We start from the raw sequence: 25,145 nt of genomic DNA, 5'->3' as shown, positions 1-25,145 counted from the left end.
TATAGCAGAGTGGAAGAGTTTAAAATTGATTCAAACAAATCAGTATCCTGCCTCTGCTCAAAAGAGAAATAGGCTGAGAAAGAAATTACAGAAATGACACCTTTGACAATAGTGAAAAAACTTATAAAATACCTCTGTGTGACTCTAACCAAGCAAATGAAAGATATACATGACAAGAACACAACTGTATGAAAAAAATAAATTGAAGAAGATCTCAGAAATTAGAAAGATCTCCCATGTTCATGTATTGGCAGTTTTAATATTGTAAAAATGGCCATCTTGCCAAAAGCAACCTACAGATTCAATGCAATCTCCATCAACATTACAACTGATTTCTTCACAGACATAAAAATGGCAGTTTGCAAATTTATATGGAATAAAAAAAAATCCCAGGATAGAGAAAACTATTCTTAAAAATAAAATCATTTGGGGAAATCGCTATCCCTGAGCTCAAGTTGTATTACAGAGCAATTGTGAGGAAAAACTGTATTGTATTGGTATTGAGACAGTCAGGTATAACAATGGAATAGAATGTAAGACCCAGAAATGAACCCACACAGCTATGGCCACTTGATAATTAACAAAGGATCTAAAACCATACAGTGGAAAAAAAAGATAGCATTTTTTAAAAATTGTGCTGTTTCAACTGAAGGGCAGAAGGTAGAAGAATGCAAATCAATCCATTCTTATCTCCTTGTACAAAGATCAAGTAAAACTGGGTTAAAGAACTCCAAATAAAACCAGATACACTGAAACTAATTGATGAAAAGCAGGGGAAAGCCTCAAACAGATTGGTACTGGGGAAAATTTCCTCAATAGAACACCAAAGGCTTTTGTTCTAAGATCAAAAATTGAAAAATGAAACTTCATAAAATTTCAAAGTTTCTCTAAGACACAGAACACTGTTATTACTTCCATACAGCAACTAACAGATTGGGAAAAGATCTTTACCAATCCTATATCCGATGGAGTGCTAATATCCAATATATACAAAAAAACTCAATAAGCTATCCTCCGGAGAATCAAATAACCCTATTTAATACTGGGCTACAGTTCTAAACAAAAATTCTCAACTGATGAATATTGAATGGATGAGAAGCACCTAAAAATGTTCAACATCCTTACTCATTGGGGAAATGCAAATCAAAACAATCCTGAAATTCTACCTCATACCAGTCAGAATGGCTAAGTCAAAAAAGTCAGGTGACAACAGTCTCTGTCAAGGATGTGGAGAGAAAGGAACACTTTTTCACTGTGGAAATTACAAGCTCTTAAAATTACCCTGGAATCCAGGCTGGAGCTTCTTCAGAAAATTGAACATAGTATTTACTACCTGAGGATCCAGCTGTACCATTGGATGACATATACCCAAAACTTGCTCCAACCTACAACAAGGACACATGCTCCACTATGTTCAGAGCAGCCTTATTTATAACAGACAGAAGCTGGAAAGAACCCAGATGTCCCTCAAAAGAGGAACAGATTGATATAATGTGGTACATTTACACAATGGTGTGGTATGCAGCTATTAAAAAGAATGACTTCATGAAATTCATACGGAAATGGATGAAACTAGAAAATATAATCCTGAGTGACATAACAAAAACACAAATAAATGCACATAGCATGCCCTCACTAGTAAGTGAATATTAGCCCAAGAGCTCATGATATCCACCATAAACTCATATGCACTCTGAAGCTTAACAAGAAAGGACAAAGGGGGATTGCTTCATTAACAATTAGAAGGGGGAAGAAAATTTTCATGGGAGTCAGATGGAGGAATCACCCTGTGTGGGAGAGGGGAGTGAAATAGAAAATTAGGAGATCAGGATAAGATGTTGGAAGAAACAGGGAAAAAAACAGAGGACCAGGATAATTAGTATAGAGAGAAGGAACAGTTGAGGATGGGGGTAACCTCTAGGATAAACCAGATACTAGGAATGCGACAGGTTCCCTGGACCCAATACTGATGACATTGGCCAACATCAACAATAACACTGAAATTAACCTGAAGACACCACCTCCAGTAGATAGACATGGCCCCCAGTGTAAGGATGGGACCACTCACCCATCTCAAATATATTCAGAGTTATCCTGTCTAATGGAATTGCAGAGGGGAAAGTGGGGCAGAGGCTGAAAGAAAGGCCATCCAGAGATCTGCAGACACCAACCTGGACACTGTTGCTGCTGCTGATATGTGCTTGCAAACAGGAGTCTGATATGCCTGTCCTCTGAGAGGCTTTGCCAACACCTGACTGAGACAGATGCAGATATTCACAGCTAACCATTGAACTGAACCTAGAGATCCCAATGGAAGATGTAGGGGAAGGGCTGAAGGGGCTGAAGGGGATCGTTATTAGAGATAGAACAACGATATCAATTAACCAGACCCCTCAGGGAACCCATGGACCTAACCACCAACCATTGAATATACATGTTCTGGTACCCTACATATGTAGCAGAGAATTGCCTCATCTCACATCAGTGGAAGGGGAAGCAGTTGGTATTTGGTAGCTTGATGTCCCAGAGAAGAGCGAATCTAGAGGGGTGAGGTAAGAACGACTGGGGGTGTTGGGGACGCACGCTCTTAGAGACAAAGACGAAGAGTATGTGGTGGTGGGGATTATAGAGGCGGACCGGAAAGGGGGCAATATTTGAAATGCAAAGAAATAGAATTGTTAATAATAGTAATAATAAAGGCAACTGCATACGATATCAAGACATATTTAGAATTTCAATATATGTGATTAGAGAAAATACTTTACATTGTGTAGCATACTCAGTATTTCAAAAATATCATCACGGAAAGAATATTAAGAGCTTTGGGACAAGAAAAAATAGTGATACATCAAGGCAGAAGCATCACAGTAATATCTGGAACTCAAATGGAATTCTAATATCAATCCCATGCATTCAATGCTCTATACAAATCCTATCACATGTTCATTCCCTAAAAAAATCCACCAGTGATTTTCTAGTCCCTGCAGTCTCTGAGGATCAAGGGTCTGGATCAACCTTTCCCATTCGGTTATGAGGCTCCAAGACACATCACTGCACCACAGATGGCCTCTGGTTAGAGGGATCTACCGTGTTGTAAGTGTCGCTTGACCGCACAGTGTCCTAAGCACCCCTTGCCCTTTCCATTCATGTTGCTCCTTCCCGAATCCCTTGTCTTGGCCCCTGACAGTGGGCACAATAGCAGATAGCACTCTGGACACAAAGGAAGAGATTCGACAGGGTTCCTCCTCATTCAGAAAGCTTGGATGATCGCCCCGCAACTACAAGCAGAAATGACAAGTGAAGCAGCTCCTGACTGCCTGGTGCAGACCTCGCGACTGCCCCTTGCAGAACTCGCTACTGCCCCATGCAGACCTCGCTACTTCCCTGTGCAAACTCGAGGACAGCTCCTCTCGAGCTTTGGATGTTTCCTGAGATCAATGGTCACTCGAGATTTCCCTGCTTTGCCTTCCGGACTTGTCCACAGTTCTCGGAAGATAGAGAGACATACTCAAAGGATACAGCTCAACTGATGCTTACCATGACTCACCACTGGCAAGTACATTCACTGCCCCTTCACATGGTAGTAGCCCATTCGACATTTCTTGTTCAATTTCCTTAAAGACTAAACGACCAGATGTGAGGAGAGAGGCCAGCGACCCTCATCCCGGACTTCACCCTCTGACCATGCACAAACGATTTCTCAGCCTCCACGGCCTGGGAACCCTTCAGTGTCCCCCAAGATGACAACAACACCTGAGTGCAACAGTGGAATCAGTTGAAGGATTCCCAGCCTCCACAGCCTGGAAGCCCATTCAGTGTCCCCCAAGATGATTACAACACCGGACTCCAATGGGGGAAGCATTTTAAGGGTTCCCAGCCTCCACAGCCTGGAAGACCTTCAGTGTCCCCCAAGTGGATTATAACTTCCTACCCCAGTGGGGGAAGCAATTGAACACCAGAGACCCGAGCGACTTTGCACCTCCCGGACTACTTAGAAGGGCTCGGGACAAGTTCAGATGCCCAAAACCCTATGAAGATCAGAGATTCAAAAAACCTGATGCTCGTGTTACAGAAAACCTGCAGAAACCCAAAGATCATATAAAGGCTTCAGTCAATAAGAGGGACCTAGACTCCAGAAGGGAACTGACAGAGAAGAAGTAATGGACAGTTCCACTTACTCTGAGGGTTTCTGAGGGCATGAGTAATACACTGACCAAGGATAGCAGATCACTGAGAAACCCACTGACTAGGAATATCAGAAGATCTGCTTTACATCCTGCTACCCGAAAAAGAGTGGCCTCATCTAAGTTCCCATTCTTGGTTCTTGGGAAGATGAAAAAAAAAAAAGTAAAGAAAAGAAAAGCGGGTTATGTCTACTGGGATTGAGGAACATGTGGACTAGGACGAGTTGGTAGCCAGAGTGCCTGTAACATCTACAAAACACAATACTGGAGAGAATAGTGAAAGACTCAAAGAATATCACACTGTGCCTGGGCCACTTTTTGCTGACTCTTATACTGACAAATTGGGACAGGTACTTTCCCCACACATTCCAGGTTCCCAACATCCTTCCCTATCTAGACATGGAGAACTTGGATCTCCCATTTTTCCCCAAGATGTTCCTACCCACCCAGGACTTTCCGGAAATAACCAAATGGTTCCAATGTTCTATAGGGTTATTCCACATTTGCCCAGGTGTCCAAAATTCCTCCCACAGATCCTGAAAGGAAAATCATACATTCTCCTCTTCCAGAGGGAGTATCTTTTTTTCTTCCATCTTTATTAAATTGAGCATTTCTTATTTCCATTTCAAATGTTATTCCCCTTCCAAGTTTCCCCGTTAACATTTTCCTAGCCCCTCCCTCTCCCCTTCTATAGGGGTTTTCCTCTCCCGATCCACCCACACATTACTGCCCTTCTCCCAAAAATGCCATTCACTGGGGGTTCATTCTTGGGAGAACCAAAGACTTCCCCTTCCACTGGTGCCCCTAATAGGCATTCATTGATACCTGTGAATTTGGAGTTCAGGTCAGTTCATGTATAGGCTTGGGTAGTGGCTTAGTCGGTTGAACCTAGGTTTGGTTGGCATTTTTGTTCAGATGGGGTCTCAAGACCATTAACTCTTTCAGGCCTTGCTCTGATTCCTTTAGCAGGGGTCGCATTCTCAGTACAGTGGTTTGCTGCTGACATTTGCCTAAGTATTTGCTGTATTCTGGCTGTGTCTCTCAGGAGAGATCTACATTGGTTCCTATCAGCCTGCATTTCATTGATTCATCCTTTTTACCTAGTTTACTGGCTGTATATGTATGGGCCCCATGTGGGGAAGGCTCTGAGTGCGTGTTCCTTCTGCCTCTGTTCTACAATTTGCTTCCCTATTCCCTGACAAGGGTATTCTTGATCCCCTTTTAAAGAAGGAGTGAAGCATTCACATTTTGGTTCTGTGCATCTAGGGTAATTCGAGCATTTGAGCCAATAGCACTTATCAATGAGTGCATACCATGTATGTGATTCTGTGATTGGATTACCTCACTCAGGATGATATTTCCAGTTCCATTCATTTGCCTATGAATTTCATAAAGACATTGTTTTTGACAGCTGAGTAATATTCCATTGTGTAGATGTACCACATTTTCTGTATCCATTTCTCTGTTGAAGGCATCTCGGTTCTTAGCTTCTGGCTATTATAAATAAGGCTGCTATGAAAATAGTGGAGCATGTGTCTTTGTTATATGAAGGGACATCTTTTGGGTATATGCCCGAGAGAGGTATAGCTGGGTTCTTAGGTAGTTCAATGTCCAATTTTCTGAGGAACATCCAGACTGATTTCCAGAATGGTTGGACCAGTCTGCAATCCCACCAACAATGGAGGAGTGTTCCTCTTTCTCCACATCCTCGCCAGCATCTTCTGTCACCTGAGTTTTTGATCGTAGCCATTCTAACTGGTTTGAGGTGAAATCTCAGTGTTGTTTTGATTTGCATTTCCCTTGTGTGTAAAGATGTTGAATATTTCTTTAGGTGTTTCACTGACATTCGATATTCTTCAGCTGTGAATTCTTTGTTTTGCTCTGAACCCCATTTTTCAATAGGGTTATTTGTCTCCTGCAGTCTAACTTCTTGTTTTCTTTGCATATTTTGGATATTACCCTTCTATCTGTTGTAGGATTGGTAAAGATCTTTTTTCTATCTGTTGGTTGCCATTTTGTCCTAAGAACAGTGTCCTCTGCCTTACAGAAGCTTTGCGGTTTTATGAGATGGCATTTGTTGATTCTTGATCTTAGAACATGAGCCTTTGGTGTTTTGTTCAGGAAATTTTCTAAAGTGCCCATGTGTTCCAGATGCTTCCCCACTTTTTCTTCTGTTAGTTTGAGTTTATCTGGTTTGAAGTGGAGGTCCTTGATCCAGTTGGACTTTAGCTTTTTACAGGGCAGTAAGAGTGGGCCAATTTGCCTTCTTCTACATACTGACCTCCAGTTGAACCAGCACCACTTGCTGAAAATGCTATCTTTTTTTCCATTGGATGGTTTTGGCTCTTTCTCAAAAATTAAGTGACCATGGGAGTATGGGTTAAGTTCTGAGTCTTCTATTCTATTCTACTGGTTGATTTGCCTGGCTCTGTCTCAGTGCCATACAGTTTTTATCACTGTTGCTCTGTAATACTAGAGTTCAGGGATAGTGATTCCCAAGGAAGTCCTTTTATTGTTGATGATAGTTTTCGCTATTCTGTGTTTTTTGTTATTCCAGATGAAATAATGAATTGTACTGTCTAACTCTACGAAGAATTGGATTGGAATTTTGATGGGGATTGGAATTAATTTGTAGGTTGCTTTTGGTATAATGGCCATTTTTACTATATTATTCCTGCCAGTTCATGAGCATGGGAGATCTTTCCATCTTCTGAAATCTCCTTCACTTTCTGCAGAGACTTGAGGTTCTGCTCATATGCTCATATCTTTTACTTGCTTGGATAAAGTCACCTTGAGATATTTATATTATTTGGGGCTATTGTGAAGGTTGTCATATGCCTAGTTTCTTGCTCTGCTAGTTTAGCTTTTGTGTAGAGTTACTTTTATACCCAGCCACTTTGCTAAAATTGTTTATCAGGCTCAGTAATTATCTTGTGAAACTTTTGAGGTCACTAAGTATACTATCATATCATCTACAAACAGTGCTATTTTTACTTCTTCCTTTCCAGTCTATATACCTTTGACCTCCTTTTGTTGTTTGCTTCCTCTGGCTAAGACATCGTGAACTACATTGTATAAATTGTGAGAGAGTGGACAGCCTTGTCATGTCCCTGATTTTAGTGGGATTGCTTCATGTTTCTCTCCATTTAATTTAATGTTAGCTACTGGTTTGCTGTATATGATTAGGAAAGGTCCTTATGTTCCTATAATTTCCAGGACTCTTATCATGAAGTAGTTTTGAATTTTTTCAAATGTTTTCTCAGCATGTAATGAAAGGATCATTGGGTTTTTATCTTTGAGTGTGATTATATAGTGGATTATGTTGATGGTTTCTATATACAAAACCATCCCTGCATGCCTGGGATAAAACCTACATGATCATGATGGATGATTGTTTTGATGTGTTCTTGGACTCAGTTTGCAAGACTTTATCGAGCATTTTTGCAACGATATTCATAACGGAAATTGCTCTGAAGTTTTCTTTTTTGTTGGGTCTTTGTGTGGTTTATGTATAAGAGTAATTGTGGCTTCATAAAAGGAATTCGGTAGTGCTCCACCTGTTTCAAATTTGTTGTATAGTTTGGACAGTATTGGTATGAAATGTTCTATGAATATTGGATAGATTTCTGAACTAAACCCATCTGATCTTGGACTCCTTTTATGTTGGGAGGCTTTTAATGATTGCTTGTATTTCTTAACAGTTATTGGTTGTTTAAACGGTTTTTCTGTTCCTGATTTAGCTTTGGTACCTGGTATTTGTCTAGAAAATTGTCCTTTTTCTCCATATTTTCAAGTTTTCTTGAATATGGGCATTTGTAGGACAATCTGATAACTTTTTTTTAAATTATTTTTTCAGAGCTGGGGACCGAATCCAGGTCCTTGTGCTTGCTACACAAGTGCTCTACCATTGAGCTAAATTCTCAACCCCCGATAAATTTTATAATTTGCTCTGATTCTGCTGTTATTTCTCCATTTCCATTTATGATTTTGTTATTTTGGAAACACTCTGTGTGCCCTCTGGTTAGTCTGGCTATGGGTTAATGTATCCTGTTGATTTTCTCAAAGAACCAGCATTTGGTTCTCTTCATTCTTTGTATAGTCCCCTTTTTTTCTACTTGGTTGATTTCAGCTCTGAGTTTGATTATTTCCTGCCTTCTACTACACCTGTGAATATTTGCTTCTTTTTGTTCTTGAGTTTTAGGTGTGCTGTCAAGCTGCTGCTGTATGCTCTCCCCTGTTTCTATATGCAGGCACTCAGAGATATGAGCTTTCCTTTTAGTATAGCTTATATTAGTCCCAAAAGTTTGGGTATATTGTACCTTAATTTTCATGAAATTCTAAGAAGTCTTTAATTTCTTTCTTCATTTCTTCCTTGACCAAGTTATCATGGAGTAGAGCATTGTTCAACTTCCATGTATATGTGGGTGTTCTTTCCTAATTGTTATTGAAGAACAGTTTTAGCCCATGGAGTCTGGTAGGATTCATTGGATTATTATTATCTTTCCATATTCTTTTAGGCCTGGTTTTTGATTGATTATATGATCAATTTTAGAGAAAGTGTCATGAAGTGGTGAGAAGTTATATCCTTTTGTTTTATGATAGAATGTTCTAAAATATCTGTTAAGTCCATTTGGTTTATAACTTCTGTTAATCTGTCTATGTCTCTGTTTAATTTCTGTTTCCCTGATCGGTCTAATGATGAGAGTAGGGCGTTGAAATCTCCTGCTATTATTATTTGCGGTGCCATATGTTCTTTGAGCTTTAGTAAGGTTTCTTTTATGTATGTAGGTGCCTTTGTATTTGGAGCATAGATATTTATGATTTAGAGTTCATCTTGGTGGATTTTTCCTTTGATGAATATGAAGTGTCCTTCCTTATGATTTTTAATGACTTTTGGTTGAAAGTAGATTTTATATGATATTAGAATCGCTACTCCAGCTTGCTTCTTCAGGCAATTTGCTTGGAAAGTATTTATCCAGCCTTTTACTCTGAGGTAGTGTCTGTCTTTGTCTCTGAAGTGTGTTTCCTGTAGTTCAAAACGCTGGGTCCTCATTACATATCAAGTTTGTCAATCTGTGTATTTTTAGTGGGAAATTGTGTCCATTGAAGTTGAGAGATATTAAGGATTAGTGATGGTAACTTTCTCTTATTTTCATATTGAAGGTTAGTTTACGTTTGTGTGCTTCTCTTTGTTTTGTTGTGAAAAGATTAATTTCTTGCTTTATCTATGATTTTACCTGACTCCTTGTATTGGGGTTTGCCAGTTAGTTTCCTTTGTCTTACTCGATATGTAAAAATATATTGTGTAAATTTGGTTTTGTCATGGAATATCTTGGTTTCTCCAGCTATGTTAATTGAGAGTTTTGCTAGATACAGTAACCTGGGCTGGCCTTTATGTTCTCTTAGTGTTTGTATGACATCTGTCCAAGATCTTCTGGGTTTCATAGTCTCTGGTGAGAATTCTGGTGGAATTCTGACAGCTTTGCTTTTATATGTTATTTAACCTTTCCCTTTACTGCTTTTAATATTTATATTTCTTTTGTGAATTTGGTGTTTTGACTTTTATGTGATTGGATTATTTCCTTTTCCATTCCAGTCTATTTGGAGTTCGAGTTCGGTAGGCTTTGTGTACGTTTATGGACATCTCTTCCTTTAGATTATGGAAGTTTTCTTTTGTAATTTTGTTGAAGATATTACTGTCCCTTGATGTTGGCAGTCTTCACTCTCTTCCATCCTGTTATCTTTAGGTTTTATCTTCTCATTGTGTCCTGGATTTCCTGTATGTTTTGGGCTAGGAGTTTTTTTTCGGTTTTACATTATCTTTGACAGTTGTGTCAATGTTTTCTATGGAATCTTCTGCTCATTAGATTATGTGTGCTATCTCTTTTATACTGTTGGTGATTCTAACATCTGTGACTCCTGGTCTCTTTCCTAGGTTTTCCATCTTCAGGGTTGTCTTCTTCTGTGTTTCTTTATTGTTTCTATTTCCATTTTTAATTCCGGGATGGTTTTGTTCATTTCCTTCTCCTGTTTTGTTGTTTTCCCAGTAGCTCTTAAGGTACCTTTTTGTTCCCGCTTTATAGGATTCTACCTGTTTACTTCTGTATTTTTTTACTGTCCTGTATTTTCTTACGGAAGTTGTTTATGAACTTCTTAACATCCCCCATGGTTATGATAAAATGTGAACTTAAATCTAGATCTTGCTTCTCTGGTGTGTTTGGATATCCAGTGTTTGCTTTTGTGGGAGATTTGGGCTCTGAATGAGCCTAAGTAGTCTAGATTACTGTTGTTTGAGTTCCTGTTCTTGCCTCTAGCCATCAGGTTGTCTCTGGAGTTAGCTTGTCTTGCTCTTTATGACAGTGGCTTGACAGTCCTGTATGCTCGTGTGTCAGGACAGCTGTAAACCTGTTTTCCTGATTTCTTTTAGCCAGTTATGGGAACAGAGTATTCTGCTCTCAGCCGAGTAGTTTCTCCTGTCCACTGGCTTTCAGCTCTCCCTGTGGGCAGGAACCAGAAGGAAATTCACATACTTCTCCTAGGTCCTTCTGTGCGGGTGGGGGCACAGAAGGCACAAGGTGTTTCCCTCTTGAGACAGGAATCTGGGGATAGAATAGTATCCTCTGGTTTCCCAGGAGTGTCCGCTCCTCTGAAAGTATAGTTCCCCCACCCTCTGGATTTGTGTGCAGTGAGCTATTCATCCAGTTCATTTCAGATCCAGGCACAGTCTGGGACATGGTGCTCCTACAGTTTTACTCCTCTATATTCCTGGGTCCAGTAGCACTATGCTCTTTTGTCTGGGGCCAGAGATGTGGGTAACAGTGGGAAGACATTGGAGCCTCTTTTCCTTGTAGGCTCAGTATTGTGCACAATACTGGATAATCAGCTCTCTCTCCCACAGCGTCTAGGAGCAGAGAGCTCTGGGCCAGGATAACGAGTTTCAGGAGAAAGCTAGAAACTGGAAGTGCCTGGTCCCAGAAGAGTTCTGCCTTTGCTTGTTCTGAGTCCACCAGTCAGGTCACTTAGAGCAGAAAAGTTGGATTTACCACTGGTCTCAGGCCAGAAGTCATTCCACAGCTGACTTTCAGCTCTCTATGAGAGCCACAAGCAGAAATGTCCTACCCCTACTGCTCCTAGGTCCCTATGCACAGGAGGCCCAGTTGGAGCTAGGTGGTTTTCAGGGGTTTCCACCCCTCTGATGCTCTAAGTCTTCCAATCCCATGAGATTTGGGTGTAGGATGCATTTTGGACTAAACCAGATAAAGATGCAGTTTGGACTGCAGGGCTCCTGTACCTTGACTCCTACTATATTCATGTATCCAGAGGCACTGTGCAGTTTCCTCTTGGGCTAGGGATGTTGGCACAGGTGGGCAGAAGTGGCAGTCTCTCCTTCCCTGAGGTCCCAGTATTGCCCACTCTTCTGGGTGATCAGCTCTCTGTCACACAGAGATTCCAGAGGAGTTTCAAATGTTCATTCCCTATCCTGTAGGTCTCTAATCATTCCAATTCTCCTCCAAAGTGTGATGGACAAGACCCCTCTGGTCAAGGGGAGGTACAACAGGCCCCATCAGAAAAAGAGGGCTGCAAAACTACTTCTCTTAAAGGTAATCTCAGTGATTATTCATATTCCACAAATGGATTAATACATGTCCCCTCTCCACCGGAGACTTTAATACCGTTGATAGCTGCCAAAGCAGGGCAGAGAGCTATGTCCAATCCGAAAGACAGTCAAAGATGTCCCCAATCTACATCAAAGTGCCTAATGCTATCTGCTTAGGGTAAAGCGAATTTTAAACCTGATTCTGCTGAAAGAGGGGGTTTCAGAACTTCCCTATTAAACCAAGAGGAACTTAAAAGCCCTCCACTATTAAAAATGAGATTAAATCATCACTTATGGTCCAGAGTGACAAAATGCAGTCACAAATCCCAAAGTGAAACTCATAACGCACATACCAGCCCAAGCAGAGACAAAACTTTCTGCATGTACAACATTAGATCAAGGACCATTGACAATTTCAGAAGGGGCTCTTCAGTGTTCCATACCAAAGCAAGATGTGGTAGAAAATTCTGAGTCCACCAAAGGAACTCTTGTGCCTTCAGCATTTAAAAAATATGATCTAGCACCCTCACCATCTCCCCCAGTACTTACAATGTCACTATACAACAGAGAATTATTCAAATATCCTCTACCACCGAAAAGGTCCCTCCTGACTTGTCATCAGGCCCAAAAGAACCAAGTTTATCAAAACACACAGTCAATGAGCCATGCAGACTCCATATTTATACAAAGTGCAGAGAAGATACAACATCCCCTACCTCCTCAAGGGACTCTAGGTCATTCTGTCCTGTAAGGAGAGGCTCCAAATTTTTCCACATATACAGCAGAGATGCTAGCATTTCCCAAAACTTAGCAGAATTCTCTGAGTAGTACTCTATCTCTTAAAGAGACTGTGGGAGAAGAAACATCTACAAAAGGAGTTCTACCCACAGCCACATATGTAGAAATGGCTTGCCGATGTGACACATGTACAAAAGATGTTCTAGGACATATTCCATCTGTAGAGAAGGTTATGGATTCAACCATATATGAACCAGGAGTGGGGGAACATGATAACGAAATACCAGTGTCTGTACCATCCTCAACAGCTTAGGAAAGGGATTGCTTGGATTGCATTTGTGAAAAAGAATGGATATGACCTCTGCTAACTTCACAAGTGTCTATACAAACTTCTTAATCTCCTCAAGTTCAGCCAACATCCACAAATACAAAAAACGCTACAGACTCTTCCAAATATTCCCAAAGGGTGTCCAGTCCTTCTTTATACCCACAAGCAGACCCAGAACATCTGCAAAATACTTCTAAGGCTCTGGATTTTACCTTATCTCCTGAAGGTGCCTTCGAAGCCGTTTTGCCTATCAAGCAGGCTAGGGAACCTGACACTTCTATATGAAAGTCTGATTCCATTTCTCCCGCAGAAGAAAATTTTCTTGGAACTTCCACAATTACACAACGATGTGTAGAAACATCCTTATCTGCTCATGAGGCTCCCAGATCTTTCACATATGTCCATGATGCTCTAGAAGAAGTCACATCTTCAGAGGTAGCTCTAATACCTAACCACCATTCTGATGTCACAGTCAGGATTTCTATACATATACATGATACATTAAGACCTTCCTCATCTGAGAAGGATGTCTGAGGATCTACTGCAGCTGAACAGCATGCTTTACAACTATCCCTGTCTACCCAAGTAGATTTATATCACATGTGCACTCTGGGAAGAAATAGATTGCATTCTCCCTCTACCATAGTGGACCATAAGCATCCAGTCTCTAGAAACACAGGGTTAAGATTTGATCCTTCGGATGGAGTCTTGAGAACTTTCTCCTCTGAGGAAGACAGTTGTGAATTGGGATATTGTGTCATCTTCTGGAAACAAAGAGACACCAAAAGATACAACTACTCCTCAGGTGAGTCCCACACATTCTCCATCTGTCCATAGGCCCTTGGAATTTTCCAAAAATGACGAAGGAATTTTGGAAAGTTGCCAATCCTTACAAGGGCATACTGGACATTCCATATTGTCCCAAGGTGCTCAAGAAACTCACTTTTCTACCAAAATGCATGTTCACCGTCTGCCCAGGGTTTCAGGGAATTTCTTCACACTGCTCTAGGGCTCCAGAAAGTGTTGTCCATGCTCAAAGTGATTTGTCATTGTGCAAATTAGACTTCAAAATTACAAAAGCTTTTTTTATATTTTCAAAGGTCTGAAGGAAAGTCCACATCGAAAAATATCTTTTAGACCTTGTGCCATCAGCCCAAGTATATCAGAAATATTCCATGTCTTCTAAAGCATCCAAAAATCAATCTGGCTTAGCAGTCTTCCTGGGAAACATTTACCATCAGCCGTACAATCCCCAGGACCAATGAAATAAAAAAGGGGTATCTAGAAACTTTACCATCTGCCCAAAGGTCTTTAGAATGTTCAGCAACTTCTCCAAGATCACAGTTAAACCAGAGATCAAAAAAACTAAAGCCATCTTCCCAGGGTGTTTTCCCAAGAACCACATGTTTCTTTTTTCTTTTATACCAAGACAAAAGACCAGCTTCCTTCTCCCCATCTCTGATCTCTTAATCCTGTTTGTTCACCCTCCCAAATGGCTCTTTACTCTGAATTAGAGGCCAATTAGTAAACCATAGATATATGGAAGGAATATCTGAGAGACAATTGCTGACGAAGCAACACTTGTTACGTCACAGAAGAAGCTAGGGCTCTCCAGGATACAAGGGATTTTTCATGGAGGGCCTAATGATGATGTCACTGAGAACTGCCATGGCCTACCTGCTAAACAGCTTTCCTTACATTGACCAGTTTCAAGTGTGCCCTTTCCAGTAGTGTCCCCTTTGACACAGTGTAAAACTTCACATGCTACATCTCTCTAAAGCTAGAGATTTCTCTGCTTCATTAGTGGTCACATGCTCTGAATGGAGAAAGTTAGGCAAGGGCTTAGCATGGGTAGAAAATATCTAGGAACAAGGAGTGAAGGAGATTCTTCTGGAGATTAATTTCATTCCCACGTCCAATCCTGTGAAATACAATTCAAATCCCTAGGTTTTCTCAGTTTCCCATGTGCCAATATTTTCCCTACAGACCTTTAATTTAGTGGATATTTTGTTACATTTTTTGATTGTACATTCATTGACAGGGGACATTCTATATATTCCTGCATGAGTACTCAAAAATTTCATTTTTCGAATTCCATTTTTTGCAATAAATTTGGTAAACAAACTTGACCCAGCTATAGCGTGAATATAACAGTGGAAATATTGTGTACTACTTCAAATGATCAACTCCCAAATCATTATAATATCCAATGATTAACAGACATCAGTTAAGCAAAGACAACAATGACTATAGAATGCAGTTCTGTAGTTCTATTACATATCTTTTCTCTAATATCTATCTTCCTGTATTCCCAGGGCAAGACATGAGAGTTTTTCAGTCCAAACGTCAGTTTCAGGGGGATGTGCAGCAAAATGTATTGCTTTAGGTCCAGTGAAACCTCAACTTCAGCAGGTTTATAAGAACAGGAAGGAATCTATTTGGCATTGTCATTTGTGGATCCTATATTCTTGACCTAATTGCACAGAATCCATGTAAATATTCCACTAAAATTCATAGTTGTAGGAGCCATTTTATATATATATATAAAATCAGGCACCAAAACTAGATAAGATTGATGAAGCTAAAATGTGCATTCTGCCAATAAACAGTTATAGATCTTTCATTAGAGAGACAGCCAGAGCATGTCAAATACAGAAGTGATTGCTAGTGGCAAACCAGATAACTGAAAACAGACCCCTTGTTTGTAGATGTTGAGAAAGGATCTCAAGAACTGAATGGACTTTCAACCAAATAAGAACAACAAGTTCAACTAACCTGAGCTTTCTGGTACTAAACCAATATTCAAAGACGGTTTATAGACAGACTTATGGCTCCAACTGTATATGTGGCAGAGTATGGTGATTTTGGGCATCAGTGATAGGATAAGCCCTTGGTTCTCCCTAGTTTTTATTGCTAGTTCAAGGGAATGTCAAGGCTCAGTAAAGGCGTTATAGAAGAAGGGTAAGAAGACCAGTTAGGAATCTTATGGACAAGAAACTGGGAAAGAAAATAACATTTGAAATGTAAATATAGAAATACCCATTTAAAAATGCTATAAAATTTGCTAAAAAAATAAAAAAAAATTAAAGAAAGAAAAGAAAAGAAAATTAGCAGCTAATCAGACCTATTGGCTCAGTAATCCAAATGGTCCCTATCAGGGAATTATAGTCAGAATAATACTAGTGGAAAGTCTGAGGTGATGAAGTCCAAATTTGGAGCAATTCTCTCTCTCAAATACCAGTATCAGAACATACTGCTCTATAAGTATCCAAATAATTGAGTAATTTCCTCTGAGCTGAGGAAAGAATACATGTTTTTTTACTTCTTCCTTAGGACCATTTTCTTCTGGGCAGAAAGAATAAAAACGATGAGTTCTAAGGAAAAGAACAGTGTCCTTCACAACACCTGGCCTTTTGGATAAAGATATTAATGATATAAATTCTCTGACTTCCAGGAACCATTAGAAGCAGGGAAGTCAGGATGCTTCTGAGAGGCTCCAGCACCTGAATCCCGTACGTGGAGGGCTAAGGTCATGTCTGTGTCTCAAGTGAATATACTCAACTCCTACCAAGGACTGAGATTTCCCATAATCCATGCATATCTTCCTTTTTTTATACCAAGACAGAAGGCCAGCTTTCTTTTCCACACCTCTGATTTCTTCATCCTCTTTGTCATCCCTCCTAAATGGCCCTTTACACTGAATTAGCAGCCAATTAGTAAACCCTATATGAACTGAAGGAATATTGGAGAGGTACATTGAATAGATTCAAGAATGTGATTTGCAGGTGTGTCTCCTATGACACAGTGGAAACCTGTACGTACTACAAACTTCATCTCTCCAAGTCTAGATACTTCTCTTTCCTGTATTAGTGTTTACATGGTCTGAATGGAGAAAGTTATTCAGGGGCTTGGCATGAGTAGAAAACATCTAGGAACATAGGATGGAGGAGATTCTTCTGGATCATAATTCTATTACCAGGTCCATTCCTGTGATATACAGTTCAGTTTCCTAGGTTTTCTTTGTTTCCCAAAAACCTGTATTTACCCTACAGACCTTTAATTGAGTGTATATTGTATTTCATTTTCTATTTGAACATTCCTTGATTGGGGAATTTATATATATATATATATATATATATATATATATATATATATATATATATATTATATACCTATATATATATATTCTGGAATATATATATATATATATATATATATATATATATATATATATATATATACATGTGTGTATGTGTGTGTGTGTGTGTATTCTGGAATATATATATATATATATATGTATATATATATATATATATATATATATATTCCAGAATGTGTTATCAAATAATCTGTTTTCCAATTCCATTTTTTTTCATTGATTTTGGCAACAATGTGGGTCTAGCAATAGAATGAATATAACAATGTAAATATTGTCTACCTACTTCGAATGATAAACTCCTAAATGCTTATTTTATCCAAAAAATAGCAGATATCAATAAAACAAAGGACAACATAGACTATAGAATGTGGTTCTGTTTCCAGTTAATTATCAGTTCTCTCATATCTACCTACCTGTGTTCCCACCATGATTATTTCTTCAGGCCATACATCATACTTAGGAGGATGGGCAGTGAGAGGAATGGCTTGAGGTCCAGTTAAACATCAACCTCAATAGGTTCCTAAGAACAGGAGTGAGATTATTTGCCATTGTCATTTGTGAATTCTACATTCTTTAGCTAGTTGCGCACAATCCATGCTAAAATTCTACCTAACCTCATTGCTGTAGGAGACACCAAATATATATATTTGAATATATATATTCAAAACTAGATATGAGTGATGAAGCTATGAAGTGCATTCTGCCAGGTACCGGATATAGCTCCTTCCTAAGAGACACAGCTAGAGCATATCAAATACAGAAGTGAATGCTAGTGGCAAACTAGTTTACTGACAACTGATATGTTGTTGGTAGATTTTGAGAAGGGATTACAAATGCTGTGTAAGTGAGGGTTCTGAGGGTACCTGGAAGAGAATGTGGGACAAAGGACCAAAGAAGGATGCCAAGACAAGAGTCTGAAAAAGGCGTCAATTTTATTTTTCTCCAAGGCTGAATTTATACCATAAGAGGGTTAACAGAGGGAGGTGGAACTAAGAAACATTTACGCAGGGCAAAACACATGATTTGTTTGGTCACGGATTGATGTTGAAAGGATGGTACAGAGTTTACAGGTTTGTCATATTATTAATCAGCAGGACAACATTACCATATTTTTATTTTCTTGACCACCAGATTTGTATTAGTCTTCTGCAGCTGGCTGGGGATTTTCCATGAACCCAGTCATACTTAATACTAATCATAATAATAACATCTACAATGGAGGGCTTCAAGGGAATTGCAACCAACATCTCCAATTTACATATATTCAAATGTAAAAGTGACCAGTGCCCATGCATGTACTGGAATGCACCCCTTGGAAACTGCGTCTGTCTAACTTGGGGTGTTATTTGTCACATGGCCAAGAGAATCTTGTAGCCAGGGCCCATCATGGGATAAGGCAGCAGCTAATGTCGGCCCTCCTGTCTTAGGCCATTTATTCATGAATATATCATTCTCTATCCATCAATGACTGTCCAGCTCTGCACGCAGGGGTGAGAATTTTTTGGTTTTTCAGCAAAGGCATCAGGACAGTAGGCAAAAAAGAATGATGGCCTCATTTGACTGAGGAACAAAAATGTCCTTCCCTGGACTGGGCTGGAGATTTGTAGGTGAACTTGACCCTCATCAAAGCATCATTGATAGTTAGCCTATGATAATATAAGTGAATAGGTTTTGTTGTTATATTATCTCCCTGTTACTTAACAAGGCTGATAAATGATTAAATGTCCAAGGGCCAAAATATATAAGCAAAAGACAAGGAGATAAATAGGTATCCCATGCATGTCCAATAAGGAATAAGCAAACCCCAAATAATTAATGTACAGCATCATTAACTGAAAAATAAATAATGTGTTGATACATAGAAGGAAAAATAGCATGCTGATTGACATTTTTCAAAGTCTCTAAATAAATCAAATAGACAATACAATTTGGGTTCCTGCAACAATCATATTTGCATTATCCAAAAAGTCAAATCCTATGAATGGTATTGCATTTTTGAAGAATACATAATTTAGCTGTCCTGGAGTGGGTGTTAGGTTTCTCATTCTTCTTGAAGCGATGCAGTTCTTTGAGGAAGCAGGTCCTTTGAGTGGAATGCAGGCTGTAGATGAAGTCGTGTGTACCTTACGCCATGTTAAGTGCCTCGCTGGGCTCCTTCTTTGGATCTGTGCCCAAAAGCAGGTCAGTAAGAATGCACTGTATCTTTTAACTATTTTAAAGTAATTATAATCTCTGTATCAACCTCTGATTGAAACGTTCTAAGACCCCAAGTATATCAATTTAATACTTAGGGGAATGTACCATCCCTTGTTTTAAAATTAGTACCTTCAGAATGTGAATCTGGGACATCCATATTAGCAGGATGGGATATATTTTAAGTCAAATTACACAGTGTCTTGGGTGATAAAATTCTTAAGAACAGCGGCGAGGTGCCAGGCAAGAATGCTAGTGGGTGACATGGTGAGAGCACGTGGAACAACCAGATAGGTGACAAATAGCATTCAGTCATACAGCTAAATAGGCCAGCTTTCTTGGGGCAAAAAGGCCAGCCCATAATCAGGCACAAGCTTTGTGCCTGTGAAACAAAAATGAGAGCAGAGTGGCAGCTGGTTTGTTACCGGCTGTCTCTCTGGACTTTGATTGTCCTGAGCTCAGCTCAGCTCCTTAGAGTCAGCTCAGTGGCTCTGCCTATCAAGAGACCCAGCCTCTGAAGGACACTAGGCTTCCAGTAAGAATTAATAACAAAAGGATAGAGAGATGGTTAAGAACTGAGTGCTAGATGCCAAGTGGCTGATAAAATAATTGTATGGTTCGTCTACTTTAAGGGGGGAATTTCTTCCAGGCTGTCATACATGCTAGATGACCTTGCGCCAAAAGACCAGGAGAAAATAGCATTTGAGAATTGAAGGGGGGCTTGCCCAGGGGGTGTTATCCGATTGAAGCCTCAGATATCATAGAGTAAACTATAGTTACAGGCAATTGGTTTTAAGGACGCTTTCGGCTACCATTCCTGAGGCATTGGTCACAATTGTGTTGGGTTTCCGGACTCTTACAACCAATAAATAGATTACTAACATTGGAGTACTGATCTTTAATAGAAGTATAGCCCTCCAAGGACTGCAGTTGTAGCCGTTCACCAAGCCGCCTCACTGAGTTAGAGGGCCATGAAAAAGAAAACATTGATCCTGACCGTGGCCACAGCCTCCAGTTGGAGTAAGCTGAAGAGCCGGTGCTAAGACTTTCTCCTCTTGTCATCCTAGAGTAAAGCCTTTTCTGTCTGGCACAAAGATGTTCCTCACAGTCTGCTGCAGACTCTTTCTGAAACTATTTTCGGGACTACCCTGATTCCCAACCTGGGGCATTTTGACCACAGGGGCAAGAACTGACTGCTGCAGGAATAGGATCAGAGGCACTGTCTATGTCAATGATGACTAACAAGGAAGGTGACTTAATGCTGAAGACCAACTCCTCACTTGCAATAGGGCCAGCAGATAAGGCAGGTTCCCTGGCAGAAAACAATTTCTCTCAAGCAAATTATTTCCAAGTTAAGCACCAAGTAGACCAAGTAAAACTTCTTGAGAAAGAAAGCAAACAGTTCCATGATTTCAAACACTATCATCAGTCCAAGTCCAAAAATGAAACAACAGCCAAAAAAGACACTCGACAATACCAAAGAAAAAAACTAGACAAACAAGACCAAGAAAAAGCATTCTATAAGTGAATTCCACAGATGCCCATTACCTTCAATACCTGGCCCAAAATGCAGCTTAACCTTAGCTGTTTCTGGGATGAGGCAGAACATCTGATCCCACCTCCCAATGTGACTCTAGAGTGTCCTCTATATTCCTTTCTCCTCCTAGAGCTTCCTCTCTGGCCTGTGACAACAAGCAAGTCGACCTGTCACAGCCATAAGCCCCTTACAGCACCAATAGCGACCACCAAGTGGACTCTAAAACTTCTCCAGTTGGGACTCAAACCCTTCAGACAGCAGGGGCATACAACACAAGTCAGCATGAAACAAAGGCAAAACATGACACAGAGACAAAACAGAAAGTAACACAGAACACAAAACACAGACTTGCTCAAGCTTACCTCTGATCTCTTAACCAACTGTGGTCTGGAGGGAGCACAGTCCCTGTGATGCACCAAAGTGCTTTAAGACCCCATAGCCCTATTCTTTGTGTCCTGAATGACTCTCTGTGTCCTGTCACAAAAGATGAGAGTAGAATGCTTGTCCCATCACTCAGCAATAGCTCTGGGAGGGGGTTAGGGGTGGGAGCCAAAGGTCCAAGAAGGAGCAAAGTCTTCCACAAACAAAAAAGACAGACCAGCCTATTAATAGGGAAAGACTTTCTCCTCCAGGACACCTTCAAAGAGCCGCAACTTGGGTGCCTTTTGTAAGTGAGAGATCAGAGGGTGCCTGGAATAGAATTGGGACAAGGGTTCTTGGGACAAATAATGACGTTAAGACAGGAGTCTGACCAGGGCGGCAATTTTATTTTCCTCCAAGGCTGAATTTATACCATAACAGGGGTAACAGAGGGCAGGGAAAAGTAAGAAACATTTACCCAGGACCAACATACAATACTGGTGTGGTCAGGTAATAAGGTGATGTTCACAAAGTATCAGAAATGTCACAGGTTTGTCATATTATTAGTCAGCAGGACAACTTTAAAATAGTATTATTTTTTCTTTACCAGCAAATGTGTATTACTATTTTGCAGCTTGGTGGGGATTTTCCATGAAAATAGTGATAGTAAATTCTAACCATAATAATATCATCAACAGTGGAGGGCATCAAGAGTGTCGCTCCAAACAGAACTGAAGGGGCTTTCAACTACATAAGAAAAACAATGCCAAAGAACCAGAGATTTCTGGTACTAACCCAATATTTTGTGCATGGACAGAATTATGGCTCCAACTGCATATGTAACAGAGGATGACCCTGTTGGGCACCAATAGAAGGAGAAGCCCTTGGTCTTTCCAGGTTTGACTCCCAGTTCAAGGGAATGTCAAGGTGCAGTATGGGAGGTTATAGAAGAAGGGGAGAGGGGTCAGATAGGGCTCATATTGACAGGAAACTGGGAAAGAAAATAACATTTGACATGTAAATATAGAAATATCCAATTAAATAAGCAATGAATTTTGCCAAAAAATAAAAAAAAAATGGAAGAAGTAAAAGAAACTGCTACCTAATCTCACCTATTGAAATCTAAAGGGTTACTGTAAGGGAATGGTAATCAGAGTAATACTAGTGAAAGACAGATGATGAAATCTCAACTAGAAGCACTTCTCTCTCCCAGATATCAGTGTCAGACACAAACTGCAATATAGGTATCCAAACCATGGAGGAGTTTTCTCTGAGCTAGGGACACAATTCCTGTCTCTCCCTTTTTCCTTAGGACCTTTTTCTTCTTTTCAAAAAGAGTAAAGTCCATGAGCTCTCAGGAAATCAACTGTGCCCTTCCCAACCCTTGGCTTTGGGAATAAAGAAATTAATGATATAAACTCTCTGACTTCCAGGAACCATAAGAACAGGGAAGTCCAGATGCTTCTGAGAGGCTCACAGCTCTTGATTCCCATATGTGGAAGGGTCAGATCAAGGCTTTCTGTTCAGGGAACACACTAAACACCTACCCAGGATTCACTGAGCTCTCCAGTGGACCATGTATTTCTTCCTTTTTTATACCATGACAGAAGGGCAGCTTCCTTCTCCTCATCTTGGATCCTTTCATCCTCTTTGCTCTCCCTAAAAAATGGCTGTTTACTCTGAATTAAAGGGCAGTTACAAACCCTAGATGTACTGAAGGAATATCTGAGAAGCAGGTGGTGTCACAACAACACTTCTGACCTCACAGAAGGAGCTAGGTCTCTCCAGGTTACAAGAGATTTTTCGGGAAGGACCTAATGATGATGATGTCACTGAGAACCTCCATGTCCTACCTGCTGAACAGCTTTCCTTATATTGACCAGTTTCAAGAGTGCCTTTTCCAGGAGAGTCTCTTGTGACACAGTGGAAACCTTTACATACTCCATCTCTCTAAATCTAGAGAATTGTCTTGTCTTCATTAGTGGTTACATGCTACTACCCAAAGACTATACATGAACTAACCCGGGACTCCAAAATCATTGGTATCACTGAATGCCTAGTAGTGGCACCAGTGGAAGGGGAAGACTTTGGTCCTCCCAAGACTAAACCCCCAGTGAAGGAAAGTAATATGGGGGTGGATCGGGTTAGGAACACCCCTATAGAAGCTGAGTGGGAAGAGCTAGGAAAATGTTAACCTATAACCTAGAAAGGGAATAACATTTGAAATGTAAATAATAAATTTGCAAGTTAATGAAAATAGAAGAAAAAAAAACACTCATTCTGGAAGAGGAGAACATATGATTTTCCGTTAAGGATCAATGGGAAGAATTTTGGACACCTGGACAAATGTCGAAAAACCCTATTGAATATTGGAAACATTTGGTTATTTCCGGAAAGTCCTGGGTGGATAGGAACATCTTGGGGAAAAATGGGAGATCCAAGTTCTCCATGTCTAGATAGGGAATGATGTTGGGAACCTGGAATGTGTGTGAATATTACCTGGCCCAGTTTGTCAGTAGAAGAGTCAGCAGAAGGTGGCCCAGGTACAGTGTGGTTTTCTCTGAAACTTTCACTGTTCTCTCCAGTACTGTGGTTTGTAGATGTTGCAGGCACTCTGGCTACCAACTCGTCAAAGTCCAGATTTTTTCAAACCCAGTAGACATAACCCGCTTTTTTTTTTCATCTTCCCAAGAATGGGCACTAAAGATGAGGCCACTCTTTTTTCTAGTAGCAGGATGTAAAGCAGATCTTCTGGTATCCCTGGTCAGTGTGTTACACAGTGATCTGCTATCCTTGGTCAGTGGATTAGTCATGCCCTAAGGAACCCTCAGAGGAAGTGGAACTGTCCATTTCTTGTTCTCAGTCAGTTACCTCTTGGGGTCTAGGGCCCTCTTACTGACTGAAGCCTTTATATGATCTTTGAGTTTCTGTAGGTTTTCTGTAACACGAGCATCAGGTTTTTTGAATCTCTGGTCTTCATAGGGTTTTGGGCATCTGAACTTGTCCCGAGCCCTTCTAAGTAGTCCGGGAGGTGCAAACTTGCTCGGGTCTCTGCTATTCAAGTGCTTCCCCCATTGAGGAATGATGTTGTAATCTGGTTCGGGGACACTGAAGGCAGTCTCAGGTGGCGTAGGCTGGGAACCCTTCAAGTGCTTCCCCCATTGGAGTCCGGTGTTATAATCTGCTTGGGGGGACACTGAAGGGGCTTCCAGGCTGTGGAGGCTGGGAAATCGGCAGTGCATGGTCAGAGGGTAAAGTCCCGGATGAGGCTCGCTGGCCTCTCTCCACACATCTGGCTGTTTAGTCGTTAAGAAAATTGAACAAGAAATCGTGAATGGGCTACTACCACGTAAGGGGCAGTGAATGTACTTGCCCAGAGGTGAGTCTTGGTGAACATCAGTTGAGCTGTATCCTTTGAGTATGGGTCTCTCTCCCGAGAACTGTGGACAAGTCCAGAAAGAAAAGCAGGGGAATCTCGAGTGAACCTTGATCTCAGGAAACAAAGTTGGATAGGGGCTGTCCTCGAGTTAGCACGGGGCAGTAGCGAGGTCTGCACGGACCAGTTGCGAGGTCTGCACCGGGCACTTGCGAAGTCTCCACGGGGAAGTCGCAAGGTCTGCATGGGGCAGTTGCGAGGTTTCCAAGGGGCAGTCTCGATGTCTGCACGGGGTAGTGACAAGGTCTGCTGGGGCAGTCACGAGGTCTGCGTGGGGCAATAGCGAGGTCTGCACGTTGCAGTCGCGAGGTCTGCACGGACTAGTCAGGAGCTGCCTCACTTGTCAGTATTTGTAGTAGCGGCGCGATCATCCAAGCTTTCTGATTGAGGAGGAACCCTATCGACTCTCTTCCTTTGAGTCCAGAGTGCTATCTGCTCTCTGTCAGGGGCCGAGATAAGGGATTCTGGAAGGAGCAACATGAATGGAAAGGGAAAGGGGTGCTTAGGACATTGTGCGGTCAAGCGAATATTACAACAGGGTAAATCGCTCTAACTGGAGGCCATCAGTGGTGCAGTGATGTGTCTTGGAACATCATAAGCAAATGGGAAAGGC

The 25,145-nt window shown here is 40.7% G+C and overlaps 1 long non-coding RNA gene across 2 annotated transcripts in view; it reads right to left on the bottom strand.

The window, feature by feature from the left end:
* The window catches only part of LOC134484481 (uncharacterized), a 91,518-nt gene extending 68,657 nt beyond the window's left edge, over positions 1–22,861 (bottom strand). For both annotated transcript variants that reach the window (XR_010061946.1, XR_010061945.1), the window contains exons 1-2: positions 22,644–22,861; positions 17,420–17,526 (exon numbers count right to left, since the gene is read on the bottom strand). This is a non-coding gene — a long non-coding RNA (uncharacterized LOC134484481). The remainder of the gene's footprint in view (positions 1–17,419; positions 17,527–22,643) is intronic.
* Between the last annotated feature and the right edge of the window lie 2,284 nt (positions 22,862–25,145).

Source organism: Rattus norvegicus, chromosome Y (assembly GCF_036323735.1).
Source record: "Rattus norvegicus strain BN/NHsdMcwi chromosome Y, GRCr8, whole genome shotgun sequence".
Taxonomy (NCBI): Eukaryota; Metazoa; Chordata; class Mammalia; order Rodentia; family Muridae; genus Rattus; species Rattus norvegicus.
The sequence above is the reverse complement of the archived record's forward strand: the minus strand, read 5'-3'. Positions and strand labels throughout refer to the sequence as shown.